The sequence below is a fragment of the Octopus sinensis genome, linkage group LG15 (assembly GCF_006345805.1).
Source record: "Octopus sinensis linkage group LG15, ASM634580v1, whole genome shotgun sequence".
NCBI classification, from domain to species: Eukaryota; Metazoa; Mollusca; class Cephalopoda; order Octopoda; family Octopodidae; genus Octopus; species Octopus sinensis.
This window is the reverse complement of record NC_043011.1, coordinates 18,952,939-18,967,938: the sequence shown is the minus strand read 5'-3', so window position 1 is coordinate 18,967,938 and position 15,000 is coordinate 18,952,939.

The following is a 15,000-nucleotide window of genomic DNA, read 5'->3' as shown; positions in this document are numbered from 1 at the left end:
TAATGGATATTGTCTTTTAAGTAGTACTTGTTTTAGTTCCTGGAGTCTTTAATTGCGAGTTTCAGGGTTTGAGACAACTGAGCAGATTCTTTTTGTTAGATTAATTGGGATATTATTCTTCGTGTGTTGGGGATGAGATGAGGAGTATAGTTTAGAATCTGTTTTTAGTGAATGTCTGTTTTAATGATTTTATCTCTTTTAATGATTAGTATAGGCACAAATAGTAGTTGAGCTTTACTTTTTTTCCATGGGAAACTTAATATCATTGCTTATGCTGTTGATTAAATTTCTCACATCCATAAGTTGTTCAAATGTGTACGTTCATAGAATTAGGCAGCCATCTAAGTAACACTTCCAGTTCCGTAGTAGATATTTGTAGAAGTTCAAGCCATCTGTTAATGTAGATCGTTCATACATCTGAACCTTCATGTATGTCATGACTAGATTGGCGTAAGTCGGAACAACTTTTGTCTCCAGATATTTGTTTGTAAATATTGTCTTCGAAATCAAAAAATGGTTTCCTACGATAAATTTTAAGCCTTCAGTGATTATATTCCTTTCAGTCCGGAATTTCCTGCCAGAATTTTTTAAAGATAGAAATGTATTGCCTCTAGTCTATATTGGTGTGGGATTGTGGTATATATGTTTACCGCATCAAAGGATACAATAGTGGAATCTTTGTTTATTGATTTTGGGAGCTGTTTTAACATGACTTGGTATGTATTTCAGAATAGGTTTCAGTAATATATCTAAAAAGTTGCTCCGTTGTGCGTGTTTCACAGTTCACACCTGCTGCGATTCGCCTAAATTTAAGGTCGGTGGGATAGTTATGTTTATGTAACTCGAAGTTGGTTCTTTACATGCTTTCTTAATAATTTGATTCTTAGGCATTTTTGGTAGACAATAGAAGTAGCTTGTCCTGCAATCAAAATGGGTTAGGTGGTCACAGCTTTGTCAAACCCTTTTGATGTCTGTGAATTAGAGCGTTATGGCTAATCATTGTCTTTGATTTTTGGTAATTATTTATCGTTTCGTAATGGGTCATATCTTGTAATATATATATAGTATATCTCTTTTGTAGTGTTCAACATCCAGAATAACTAGTACACCTCCCTTATCTGTTTCTTTAAGTATAATGTCGTTATTGTTTCCCATTTCCTTCGACCTGTATTGGGCTTGATCTTAGGGTATGGAAGTTCTTTATAAAATTTATCTAAAGCTTTATTCTTATCTTTTGTAGGCTTGTAATTGCTCTTGTTTCTTACAATTGAATCGTCCCTGAATTCATTGTCGTACACCATTTTTCTGCTAGGCGTAGTTTTCTGCAGAACTGAGAAATATCGTTCTGTGTTTCATTGGAATTAGGGTGCTGCGGTGTTGGTGTAAATTTTAGGCCCTTAGACAAAATATTAATTTCTTCTAATAAGGCAGCTTTTTTTTCGCTAGGTTAATTATCCCCGCTTTATACCATCTGGTGTCGAGAACTATGTCGGTTGAATCTAAAAAATGATTTTTCAAAGTTTTCCTTTTATATCTATTGATATATCCGAGGACATTTTTTCTCTTAACTTGTGGTCTTTCGTATCAATTTTGTACATTTGTTGCTCAGGATTGTGTGTGATTCTTTCTGTAATTGTATTTTAAGGTGATATTTTTTATACATGCATATGTCTTCCGTTTGTGGAAAAGTTGAGTCCAGCCTGAGGGAAAACTTCGATTGTTTGTACTTCCCAGAATGATCTTAGTCTAGTTTCTAACTTCATCAAATCTGTAAAGTTTCTTTTAATTAAAACTAAGTAATTACATTTATATTATCGATATGTAAAAACTTCAAATAGATTGTTGTAAATTGTTTGATGTCAACTATTATCGTTGTTTCATTCGTACAGAAATATTTCTTACGTGTTCCCAGTTTGTTGGAGTAGAGAGAATGAAATATAGACGTTTGATTAGATCAGCATATTCTCGATAACATGTCTTTATAAATCGGCATGTAAAATATTTGCACGACCCTATCAATAATTTGGAACTTGGACTAATATATTTTTCACTTATCTATATTTCTATCGATCTAATTATGTGCTTATTGAAAATACGATTGCAAGGATACGCATGATTATACAATATCGGATATATTTGGTATTACTTAATAATAAATGAAATTGAATGTTTCCATAAATGCTTATAAAGTTGTCTGAATATTTATTAATAGCAATTTCATTTCCACATACTAAATATAAGTGTGCTATGTCGCTGTGTGCAACCTCAGATTCGTAAATATATACAGAGAGACTCACGTTTAATATCTAAGATTCTCTACTGTTCATTGAGATTATATTACTAATTTACCATGTTCAATAAACCACAGACATAACATACCAAATATTAGGCTACATTATAACGATTGAAATGCCGCGTTGGTTACACATCTAAAAAAATCGGGTATGTGAAAAGACTTGATAATACGATATAGCGCTGAATATAATGACGGTTTCTAAACTGATTCTATAATATATAAAAGTATATTGAATTATCCCTTTAAATCATTGGACTACAATCTTTAAGGGAACAGACGTTTACGATTTAGCCTGTAACATGAGGACCAGAAATACGGTGCAATATGTAGAAAGGTAAATGTGTTACAGAATAAACAAGAGCATGACTACAGATATATTAACACACAATTATCAAAGTACAGACATATTGAAGCGCATGCGCATGGTCTGTCCGCACACACACACACACACGCGCGCGCATATATATCTATATTGGTTGATGAAACGAATGGTTTACATTATACGAGATATACAAGAATTTATTAATCAGGACATTCTTTTCAACGCATCTAGCGTGGGTCACTCATGGGTGGGACACTCAACAACTGGTTCAGGAGCATCCGGTGGTGCAGATGTATCTCGTCGGGTGTTAAATAGTCGTTAAAATAACAGTTCCGCAATATTTTGTAGAAAGAAAAACAATCAAACAGGAAATATCTTCATTTATATAGAAGATCAAAAATTTAAAGAAAAACACAGATAGGGAAAAAAAAGAGAAACGAACGCGCAATACAGTGAGAAAAAGTCTTTAAAATAACCGTTAACAAATATGGACATATAAACGGCCTCGGGCAAGCTCCATGGCGCGAGTACACTCACTCATACAAGCATTGGCGAAAATGTGAGCATATGCACACGCGAGGGATAGTGCACTCATAATCACAACGTGTGTCAACTATCTACTCGGTGTTTGTAAGAATGGGGAGGTTAAAAGTAAATTTAAATGGCCCATACATTAAGTAATTTAAAATACGTCCAACGGTTACTCAGAATTCATTCCAACTGCATTGTGCGAAAGTACAATTATATGCGTGTCGGCATCTCGAGAGTCTTTCAGAAATTCTATTAATGATCTCCTTAGTCCACAGAACAGAGAGGGATTCCTCGGAGCAGAGACAGCATTTCATAGAAATTATATTGTATGGTTTTGCGCTCTTTACTTTGGACCATGTTATGCTGTACTTCATCTTCTGCTCCTTCAGTCGCCATACAAAATCAGTCAAAGATGTTGAACGTCTCTTATTGATTGTCCTAAAGCTAGTGATATGGTTACGATAACGGTTCTTAAATGAATCAGCTGTCTGCCCAAAGGAAACATACGAATCTCTCCTTGTGTGCACGGTACATTTATGCACAGAATTTATACCCATTCTGAGATTCATCGAAGAAAATTTTGAACTTTCTCTGCATGAGCATTTCTTGCATTTATTTGCATATAAGGCAGTCCCCACTCCATTCACCGACGTTGTTGCTGTGATGGCTGTGTCATAAGTATTTCTACTGCTACAATGTGGTTGTAATTGGTGTTTGTCATTGCGGTTTACATCTCCTGTGTTAGGATTTAGATGAATATGTTCGCTAGATCCAGTAGTTGGGTTATTGAACCATTTCCATATTTTACTATTGTTTATGCGATTCACAAGCTGCTCTTGGTTAGCAGAGTTGGCGTAGGACATCTCCACGTTGTGCCGATTAAAATTTACCTGATACCGATTAGATTTAAGACAACATTTATCCAAAGCAGCAAAATATTTTCCAGCGACCTTGGTTGAAACATGCGAATCGAAAATCAGGTTGAACCAGAGGATATCCTGATTCCTGTATCTGTTTTTATGCATATTTGTTCGGTGTGTTGTACAGGATTGGAACAGACAGTTGCATTATTATGTAACGTGTGTCCATGACTTCCGTAGTTCAATGACATGACCACTTCTTCCTGGCCTATATTCTCTATCTGAATAAGTTCTCAAACCGTGACGTTCTGTTGGTGTACAATATGTATTATTATTGGAGCAATGATCAGTGTTGTGTATGCATGCTTCTTGTATACATTTAATTTTTTCACGGTATCCAGCCCTAGCTAGAGCACTATTATAAGTTGCATGTGATTTGGAAACTTTATTATTAGCAGATAATCTAGAAATTATTGGAGATTTATTCTTAACTACTCCCCATATTATCGAGGGTCAATGTTTGGATACTACATTAATGCCCTTATGATCATTTGGCTTATGAAATGGTCAAATAATCCATAATCAAGGCACAATTTAGGATCAGAAAACTTCACACCACGATAATCTTTACCCATGATAATGTTTTTTAAATAGTCTAAAGACTATATCTCTCTAAGACTATATCTCTCTAATAGTTCTTTGCTACATCTGCCCAGCCAAAAATACGACGTCATCTCTATATTGACCCCCGTTTACTTCCAGAAAGAAGACTGGATTAATGAAAGGACATATATTCCGACAAAGACAGTGACCTTTCTGGGTTGATGAAATAAATTACCAGTTCCTCACTGGGGTCGATGTAATCGTCTATAACCCTTCCCCCAAACTCTTCAAAGTTTCGTGACTGGTGTAGAAATAATTATTCATTAGATCTCGAGGCTATTTACATCAGCCATAGGATTAACTTATATATCGTTAGTCAATATAATCCTGCACTTAATTTCACACATATCTATTGCTATATCACTTTAGCTCAAATGCAAGTTACCGGTCGCGTAACTGTAATCATGAATGCACACACGTTTAATCATACATACAGATAATATTTAAAATTATAGTAAATTTTACCATTCTATCTCTAATTTTCTTAAGCAAAAATTAAACTTCTACGATCACCTCCTCCAACAAGTTTTGTCTTAATTGTTAAATCTCCTTTTTTTTAAATATCACTTAAGTTGGCTAGCTTAACTTACACTCGCTTTGATTGAGCCAAATTTCGTAGTCTTAAATATTTCTAATTATAACAATTATGATTTTCTTGAGGAAATCAAAGAACATTATCATTTTACCATACGATATTTCTTGCTGCTTTTAAATTTGTTTTTCTACATCTTTCCTTTGCACTTCAGAAATTGAATTCGTTATTAATTTATCATCATATATACGTTTAAAGTTTGCTTCAGACACATTTCAATTTTATTCTTATCTTTGAATCGATTTTCTATAGTAGCCACATGTTATTATTTATTCCACTTGTTATCATCTTGTATTTTGTCATCTCAAAAATGTTGTACTTCTTAAGAGAGGTGAAAACAAACGTAATAGTTTGATGTGAATGTTTTGTTTGGTTTATATTGGCTTCCATCAAATACTTTTAATATATGCTTACGCGTTTCTCTTGAATTTTCAATAATGTGGATGGGAGAAATATATAAACTCACATATAGTACTCATTTGCTAACATTGCCAACCACAAAATGCTATCTGCTATTCCATGTATATTGAACATGAAAGCCAAATTTTAAGAATACGTATTGTTATGCCAGAAAGTTATGTTACAAAGGTTGAATAATAATTACACTTAAATATAAATTTACAATTAACCCCTGTAGTATTTCGATCACAACAGAACATAATGAATTAAAGGATTTTTTAAAATATTACATCAAAAGAATTTGTAATTAAATATTACATTTTAGATAGAATAGCAACCACATTAGTTATTACAAACATTACAAACAAAACCTAAGGAATCAAAGAGCATTTTTTTTTTAGATATCGAACCAGAATAATTAACATTTAAATATTAATTTGCAATGGAATTTAATTTAATTCCATTTAATAACAATTCTGAACATTTCCAAGGCAGGAAAAGTTACTGCAATTATACATAAAATGTTGTATATTAATTCCAAGTGATCAGGCTCAAAAGTCATTGGAGTAACTCGTTTCAAATTACTCGTTCACTCATGTGGCAGTTTTTCCATGTCCGAGCGTACATAAGATATGTCAGCACTATATATTGAAGGTTCTTCTTTGTTAATCCGTTCATAAAAGTGCATTTCGTTTCGCTTCTTCAAAATATACATTGCTTACTTGCTTTAACGTATATTGTCATATTCTTATCTTATTTTACTCACAGATATGCATCATATTGTGCCTGACATTTTTCAGCCACATTATTGCGTCATCGAGTAACTTCGAATTGTTTGAGTTCATCCTATTCAGTTTGTTATGCACCCTTTGTTTTTTCGCGGGTATATGAATCGCATGTGTCATTCCTAGTTTCCAGGTACTCGACGTGATAGTTCTTCTTTATTGTTGTCAACGGCAAGCTGAAGTTGGTTGGAGTTTCACAATAACACAACAGGTTCCCATGCGGACTACGATCGTGCTACGTAAACTCTGACAATTGCAAAATGATTAAAACTAACAAAAACTCTACATTATATTTACAGTTTACGTAGTCGTCCATGATTATTTTCGAGACTTCGGGACTATTCAGCTATTAGACGTGTTCGTTCATCGGCGGGAAAACCTTGTAAGTGTTAATAAACGTACTTAACATATCAAGATTTCTTGCTCTGTATCCTGCAAATTAAAAACGATGCAACAACGAATCTGGTGTAGAAAAGAGTCCCTAGAAATAATATTTCCCAGGGATAGTGTACATAATGTACACTATGGATACGTATAGCCCCATGGATACGTATAATTTAAACCTAATTATTCACGAGATGTTCATGCCACGCATGCCTCACATTAGATAAGAAACTGAATTTCAATTTCGAATTTGTGTGTGCGTCTGTGTGAGTGCAGTTGTGTTTGCGTACATGTTCATGTACTGATAAGCTTGTCTCTATACAATCATTTAGTAAATGAGAAATTATCGGCGTACATAAAACCCCCATAAGTTCGTCATTCCTGCGGATGAGAAAGTAATAAGCAAACTGCTTAACATATTGTGTCGTAAAACATTGGATATTTCTCATACAGCCGATAAAAATTCATAATGAACATTTTAAAACTGATAAATTCAAATGAACGTCAGGGATTTTTTTTGAATTTTTGCTTGGGATGATAGGAATGAGAGCGCTAGCAATGTTAAAGGATGTCTGCTTGGCAAGGACAAATATTTCGATATAAATCAAAATGAGGGAGATACCCACGATGTTAAGTGAAGTGTGGAATACCTTAATGTTCAAATAAAAAGCAAGGCTTAAAGTGTTTATTATAGATATTAGTATATAGAACGTCTCTATTAAATTTATATCATTAATGGAGATAAGAATACAATCTTAGTCAATCAGGGTTGTGAGATAAACTCCTGAAAACAAATTGCATGAAGTGAAAATCCCTTCTAGTCCAAAAGTAATTATTTCCCTTTGACCCGTTCCAGTTAAGTCTACATATGCTTATGTATGTTTATGCTTACGTAAGACTTTCCATCACAGTTCAATAAACGGGGATTTCCATGACTCCCTCATGAATTTCCTCTCATGTTAGCACGTAGAGCTTACCCATCACGTATAGGAGCCTTTTGGGTCAAGTGATTTTTTTACGATGCTTCCCCTCCTTGCCGAGTAACTTTTGCCTAGTGGTATGATCTAGACTCTTCTAGGAGCTTAATTTTAATCTTGTATGATGTACTCTTTTATTTTAGATGCCATATATAACTGCCTAAAAACGTAACTTTTATTCTCTGTGGGATCATCAATGCGGTCCAGTGATTATTGTGTCGCCTCGTGTACTCTAAAGTTATAGGGATGCATTAAGATATCGTACTACATTTCTTACCTTATTGGATAAAAGACGCATCAAAGCAGGAATATTTTAATGTGTTTTAAAGTATATCAATATTTTCGTTTTGAACAATTGTTCTTGAAACGTTTTCAGGAGATTTTAGTAAGAAGCATGGCATGAAATGAAAGTGGGATGTATATTCATAGTATTTCGAAACATTCCATTATCACATGATTTCGCTATCATCGGTATAGCGAATCTCGATAAATTCATATCTTCTGTTTATAAAATAAAGTTGGTGGAAGGCTAGTTCGACTATTTATAGAACCATTTATTGAGAAAAAGATATTCGCTTGCCCGTGATTTGTTTGTTTTCATACAACTGATTCAGGAATACTCAGTCACTTACAAGAATTCAATCCTCACCGGCGGACAACGGAAATCCACCAACGAACACTAACACATACAGACATACCAATTTCTTTCGTCTTGTCTCTCTCACACACACGCACATACAACATACACACATACACACATACACACACACATACAAGCACACACATGTATATACATGCTGCATATGCGTGTTGTCTTGTGTTGTATGGTTTCTACTACCTCATCTTTCCAATGAAACTGTTTGATAGATAAATGTATGTGGTCAAAAGTGTTAACCTAAACCTAATATCGCAGTAGCGGATTCAATCAGCTTCAAAATATATACAATAATAGATTATAATTCATTAAATATTCATATTCACAATCAAATTCTCTATGCCAGCCTGAAATATCGTTTTTGCCAATTATGAATTATTCATTTGCTTAATTACTTTGTCTGTTATGTTTATAAAATTCTATTGGAATATTTGTTGGCAAATTTTGTAATTGTTTTGATGAACAAAATTCATTTTAAATTTTAATTTGAAGGCTAACTATATTTTGTACAATTATATTAACATATAAATTCACTTTATTTTCAACATAACATAATGATTGCCAATATTTTTGTCTTCTTTTCTTCTATATACAATTGATATTGAGATGGTTGAAGCATTATAAAATATTCTTCGAATTTAATATATATATACGCATACAAATGTAACTAACCAGTCTACACTCATACGCACATATATGTATCTATGTATTTATATATATATATATATATATATATATATATATATATATATACGTATATATACATCTGTGCATATATACGTATACCTGCATGCATATACACATATATGATGTATGTGCGTGTATTTGTGCGTGTATGTATATAGTTTTTAAAAATAACTCTATTGATAACTTAGACTACATTTGGGATGGAAATAAATTTATTACTCCTCGTTAATGTTTCTAATTAGATTTTGTTCCAAAGTAAGATATATATTTACAATAAAAAAGTAGCTGTCAGGAACACAGAATATTTGAATTAGCAGAAAATAGCTAGTATGGCTGTAAATATTTCGGTAATAAAACAGTGAAAAATCTAATAATGCATCCGAAAATAAATGAGTTTCTTCCTACTAAGGATGTACATGCACGACATTTCTTTAAACTTGAAATATCTACCTACTTTGAAAAGATTTGTCAGTCATCGTGTTTCTGTGTATTTTAGCCTGAGGGAAAACAACAATTTCCTTTATCTGTAATGTAATTAACAGTTATAATCAAGTGTCTATTTGAATCAGAGTGGTAATTTTATTCTATTAGAAATTTCATGATTATTATATTTTTGACGAAATGCAGTACATTGGAAAAACGTTCAATTGTTAAGCTTACTTTCATATCGGACTGTTTTCCCCTTCACGAATGTCGATTTTGTTTTCCTTATATCAGCGTTTAACAAAAGAATGTAAGTTTCACGCTCTCCAGCTGTGCTGTGACATCCTCTTATATATGTCCCTAAAAATGCTATATTCTTTCCATCAGTCTTTTCTCAATACATTTTGTCAGAATATAGAATAGCTAAACTGGCAGTCTACTGTCTCACCCATTGGACTGTAGTGATGCTTGCACACAGCGTCCAAGTGTTTAGTGGAACACATCGATGGCAGTATTTTAAGCCTGAATCTTATTCCATGTGTCCCCTTTCGTTGAACTACAAAATTAGGAGTGAAACAAAACTAAGAACAGGAGTGGAAGAAAAAAGAGAAGCAACTCACACAAACGTATATTCATATAGAGAGTTGACGGGTGAAATCCAGAGATACTCAATACAGAAAACAAGTAGTAATGTTCAAACATGTAGCAGTGCCCAAACGATTTGAACTTACACACCGAAGTATTTATCGAGGAATATTCCGGGAGGTAAAGAGTGGCTATAAGAGGAAATTTGGTGAGCCGATATAGTGAAACAAATAAACACGATCAGGCATTATGTTTAATGTGTAAATGTACATGCCTAGCAATAAGATTGTCTTTGGTTGGGTTTGAGTTAAAAAGTCATGGTGCTTTGAAAATCCAGGAGACCCCCAATATTTTCCATCACTCTTGGATATGTGTGTGTGTGTGTGAGTCTGTGTAAGTCTGTACAATGTTAATGTTAACGTAGTGTGACCCCCTTCGGTCATGAATGACAATGGGATTGCTCCTAGAAAGTTACCCTCCGAGGCACAAGTCTGGGCAAGGTTGTTTATGGAAGACCAGGAGTCGCCTACGCATACCAGCCTCCCTTCTCCACGCCACCGATGTTATCAAAGGGAAAGGCAAATGCCGATACAGCTTGGCACCAGTGACGTCGCAGCTCATTTATTAACGTGCAAGTGGCTGAGCACTCCACATATCCGTGTACCCTTAACGTAGTTCTCGGGGAGATTCAGCGTGACACATCGTGTGACAAGGCTGGCCCCTTTGAAATACAGGTACAACAGAAACAGTAAGAAAGAGTGATAGAAGGTTCTGGTGAAAGTGTACAGTAGGGTTCACCACAATCGCCTGCCGGAGCCTCGTGGAGCTTTATGAGTTTTCGCTCAATAAACACTTACAATGCCCGGTCTGGGAATCGAAACAGCGATCCTACAACCGCGAGTCCGCTGCCTTACCACTGGGCCATTGCACCTCTACTCTTGATGTAGTACCTGTTATATAACTATCAATATCGTGAAGTAGTAAACGGATGGAATAAATATCTACCCGCTTACCTCACTTCTGTAATCTGCCTATCAGTGTGTTTCTCTCTACATATGCATTCACACACATACACACAGACAAAACGCAGGCACACACACACATATATATGTGTGTATGTTTATATATATTTATATGTGTATGTATGTATAGTTGTATTGGGTATTATTGAAATATGTGAAAGATTATATTAAATATTGTGTTAAGAAACCAATAACTAAATAAATAAAGGCAATAAAATCAAATCATGAAAATAATAGAACACAGATAGGTTGCAAAGAATATTTTACCATTTCATACTATCAAAGGCTATATAGACTTAATAAAAAAAAGGAAAAAATATTGGTTGCCCATGGTATATTGCGTATATTAAGCGGAACAATTTTCGATGCATTGCAGCATATACATGGGCCACATATAAAAAAAGTATCCGCTCTTTAATTCCTTTCACTTGCTTCAAAATATTTGCATATACAGACATTTTATTTACTCAAATACTTAATCATATATATATATATGTATATATATATATATACACACACACGTACATACATACATACATACATATACATTATATATATATATATTTATATATATACATACATACATGCATATATATATATATATAATATATATATATATATATATATGTGTGTGTGTGTGTATTATGTAGAATTTCCTGAAAAAGGTAGTAACGTCGTCCTATCCAAAACTGCCAATTTACTTTGGCAAATAGACTTTAGTCTTTGTCTCTCCCCCATATATATATGTATATATATATATATAGCTTACACTCCTATATTTAAAAGATGAGGAACTATGTACATCATTTACATTATTTATGTTATTTAAATTTGACGGGTATTTGTCCTCATCTTGTTTGTTGTTAATACTACGTTTCGGCTGATATACCCACCAGACTTCATCAGGTGTCTTGGGGGAAATTTTAAACCTGGGTTCTCATTTCTAAGGTATTTTTCGATGTTATCGTTATTATTATTATTATTATTATTATTATTATTATTATTATTATTATTATTATTATTATTATCATTATTATTATTATACAGGTCACTGCCTGAAATAGGACTCAGAATCTTGTGGTTAGTAGCCTGCGCTCTTAACCATTACGCCACATGTCCACGGGAATATGGAGTATATATAGCCGATGACCAGGTGACACGTAAAGGTATAGTACATCCAGGGAAACCCTCAAGCTGAATACTCTCAGGTCCTCGGCCAATGCCGGAATTTATCAGGTGTAGAAAATCGAAGTTTTACGACGATAATAACTTAAAATGGATTTGGCAAACAGTAAATAATCCAATGAAAAGAAGAAGACCCAGAAAATGCCTTAACATATTCCTTACAATTGTTTCCGTACCATCCCTATTTGCAACGTAAGTTTATGTAAAAATTCTAAATGAAAACTCAGGTAATGCTTGCGGTTGCAAAACATTAGAGAGACGTGCATCGGAGCTGTGTTTTCTCATTATTCGTCCTTCACAGCTTGTGTTTAGGCATATGTCGGGAGGATTTAAAAAAGGAATACTTGAATTCGTGGATATGGGGTTGAGTACGTGGGGTAGATATTACTGGGGTGGGGAAATGAAGAGGATAGATACACCTAAGAATAAGGAGAAAGAGGAGGGGGAGGAAAACGAAGAGAAGACAGAAGTGATGAAAAGAAGAAATAGAAAAAGAAGAAAATCAAAAGAAAACGGAGAAGAAGGAAAAGAAGAAGTAAAAGGTAAGAAGAAGAAATAGAAAAAAGAAGACAAGAACACGGAGGAGGAGGAAGAGAAGAAGAAGAAGAAAAGAAGAAGAAGAAGAAGAAGAAGAGAAGAAGAAGAAGAAGAAGAAGAAGAAGAAGAAGAAGAAGAAGAAGAAGAAGAAGCTGAAATATATAGATTAATTGGGCAGGGCCGTATATAGCAAAACGGTTTATCTTGGCATAAGCTGATGGTGTGTCAGTCAGTAGAAGCAGTACCACTTGGATATTTGCAGTCAGTATATTTGGTTATATGCAACAAATTTTCTATTGTTTTCTTGTTGCTATTTCATATCGCCTGCTTTAGTGATGTCTGTAGTAGTATCGTAGTAGTTAAATAATATTCTTAATGCCGCAATGTACTCACATGCAGCATATTTCAGAGCTTATCGCTAATATATTTCTTAAGAAAATTAAAAACCTTTTTTTTTGGAAGAGAATTGGTCACTAGCTATATTTAGGCATGAAAAAAATTGAAATTTGGTCCAGAAAAAAGTTTACATCAAAGTTATAGGAGAGCAATTAATGCAACCAATCAAGTTTAGATCTAAAGAACATTTGTTATTTTAAAGGTTAAATATATTTATTTTAGCTTTAATGATAGATGACAGCATGAAGAAGTTCATGGTTTTGGTCCCGTGCAGTAAAAAATTGTATAAAAATGATGTGTGGTAAAAGATCACGAAAAAACATAACTAAGGCACAAAATTGGATTTAAGTATAATTACCTTTTTATTTTGAAAGCAAACTATATTTTAATTAAGCTTAAATGATTGCACTGAATTCGAAAAATATCATGGTATCAACCTCATTCAATGAAACTTTGAAAGAAAAAAGCATATGAGTATTTGTTTCTCGAATTTGAGGGTGATAATATAGTTTTATGAATATAGTTCTATAAGAGGAGTTTTAATATATGTCACCAACATCATTGAGGTAAGGAAAGAATTATCAACGACACCGCTAATTGACACATTTGACACATTATTAATTAGCATAATAGCATAGCATTGAAACACATTTATTACATGGAATAATGCGTGCAAGAAAAATAATATTCTTAATATCATAAGCCTATAAAAGTACACGACAACTTATTACACGTGGAAAAGTTCAGCAAAGCTTATTATATCTAGTAATGTAGAGAACTCGGAATATTTTAACGTAAAAAGCTGCAGATAATGATGAAGTTTGAACATTAAAATTTATTTGATTTTAATTTACAAAGTAACATTATAATTAAAACAGGTACCATCATTTTGTTAAAATATTGATACTCAAGAATAATTAAAAAATGAGAGCCAGAAGTACCAATGTAGCTAAAGCGTTATGCAAAGTTGAATAGAATATATGGTAGGCAAATTCATTATGTAAAAAATAGGGATTGGGTCAAGACTAAAAATGTGAAGACTTGGCAATAAGTTAGGCAATAACTCCAGCAAATTTTACTGTGAATTTGTTGTTATAGGTAGATTTTCTGTAATATATAATTAATTTTTGTATTATTCAATTTATTGTAATAACTTATTATGTACTACTATTTTAAGGCCATCCCATATGTTCTGTCCGAATTTTGAATAAAGAAACAAGTGATCAAATGTTATATTTAATCGAAACGTAATCCTCAATGTACTTTCTCTGATTATCTGTGACTTCTTCCATCTATTTACAAACGTTTTCATCCCATTAATGTAAAATCGCTTTGGTTTCAAAGCGAACAACTCGGAAATGTCAGTTTCGACCTCCTCCATGCTTGCGAAGGTTTTGTCCACCAAAGGATTCTGTAAACTACGAAACAAGTGGTAGTCTCAAGGAGCATGGTCGTGAGAATAAGGAAGATGAGGAGGTTTTTCCCAACCAACCTCTTCGAACTTCTGTGATGTGATCTTTGCAGTGTGGGGTCACGCCATGTTCTGATAAAATATCACTCTTTTTCGATTCACTAAAGCGAGTCATTTTTCTTCAAGGCTTGGTTCCAATGTTCTAATTGCTGACAGTAGACTTGAACATTGATCGTTGCATTAGGTGTTAACAATTCAAAGTGAATTACTCCTTTGCAATCCCACCAGAT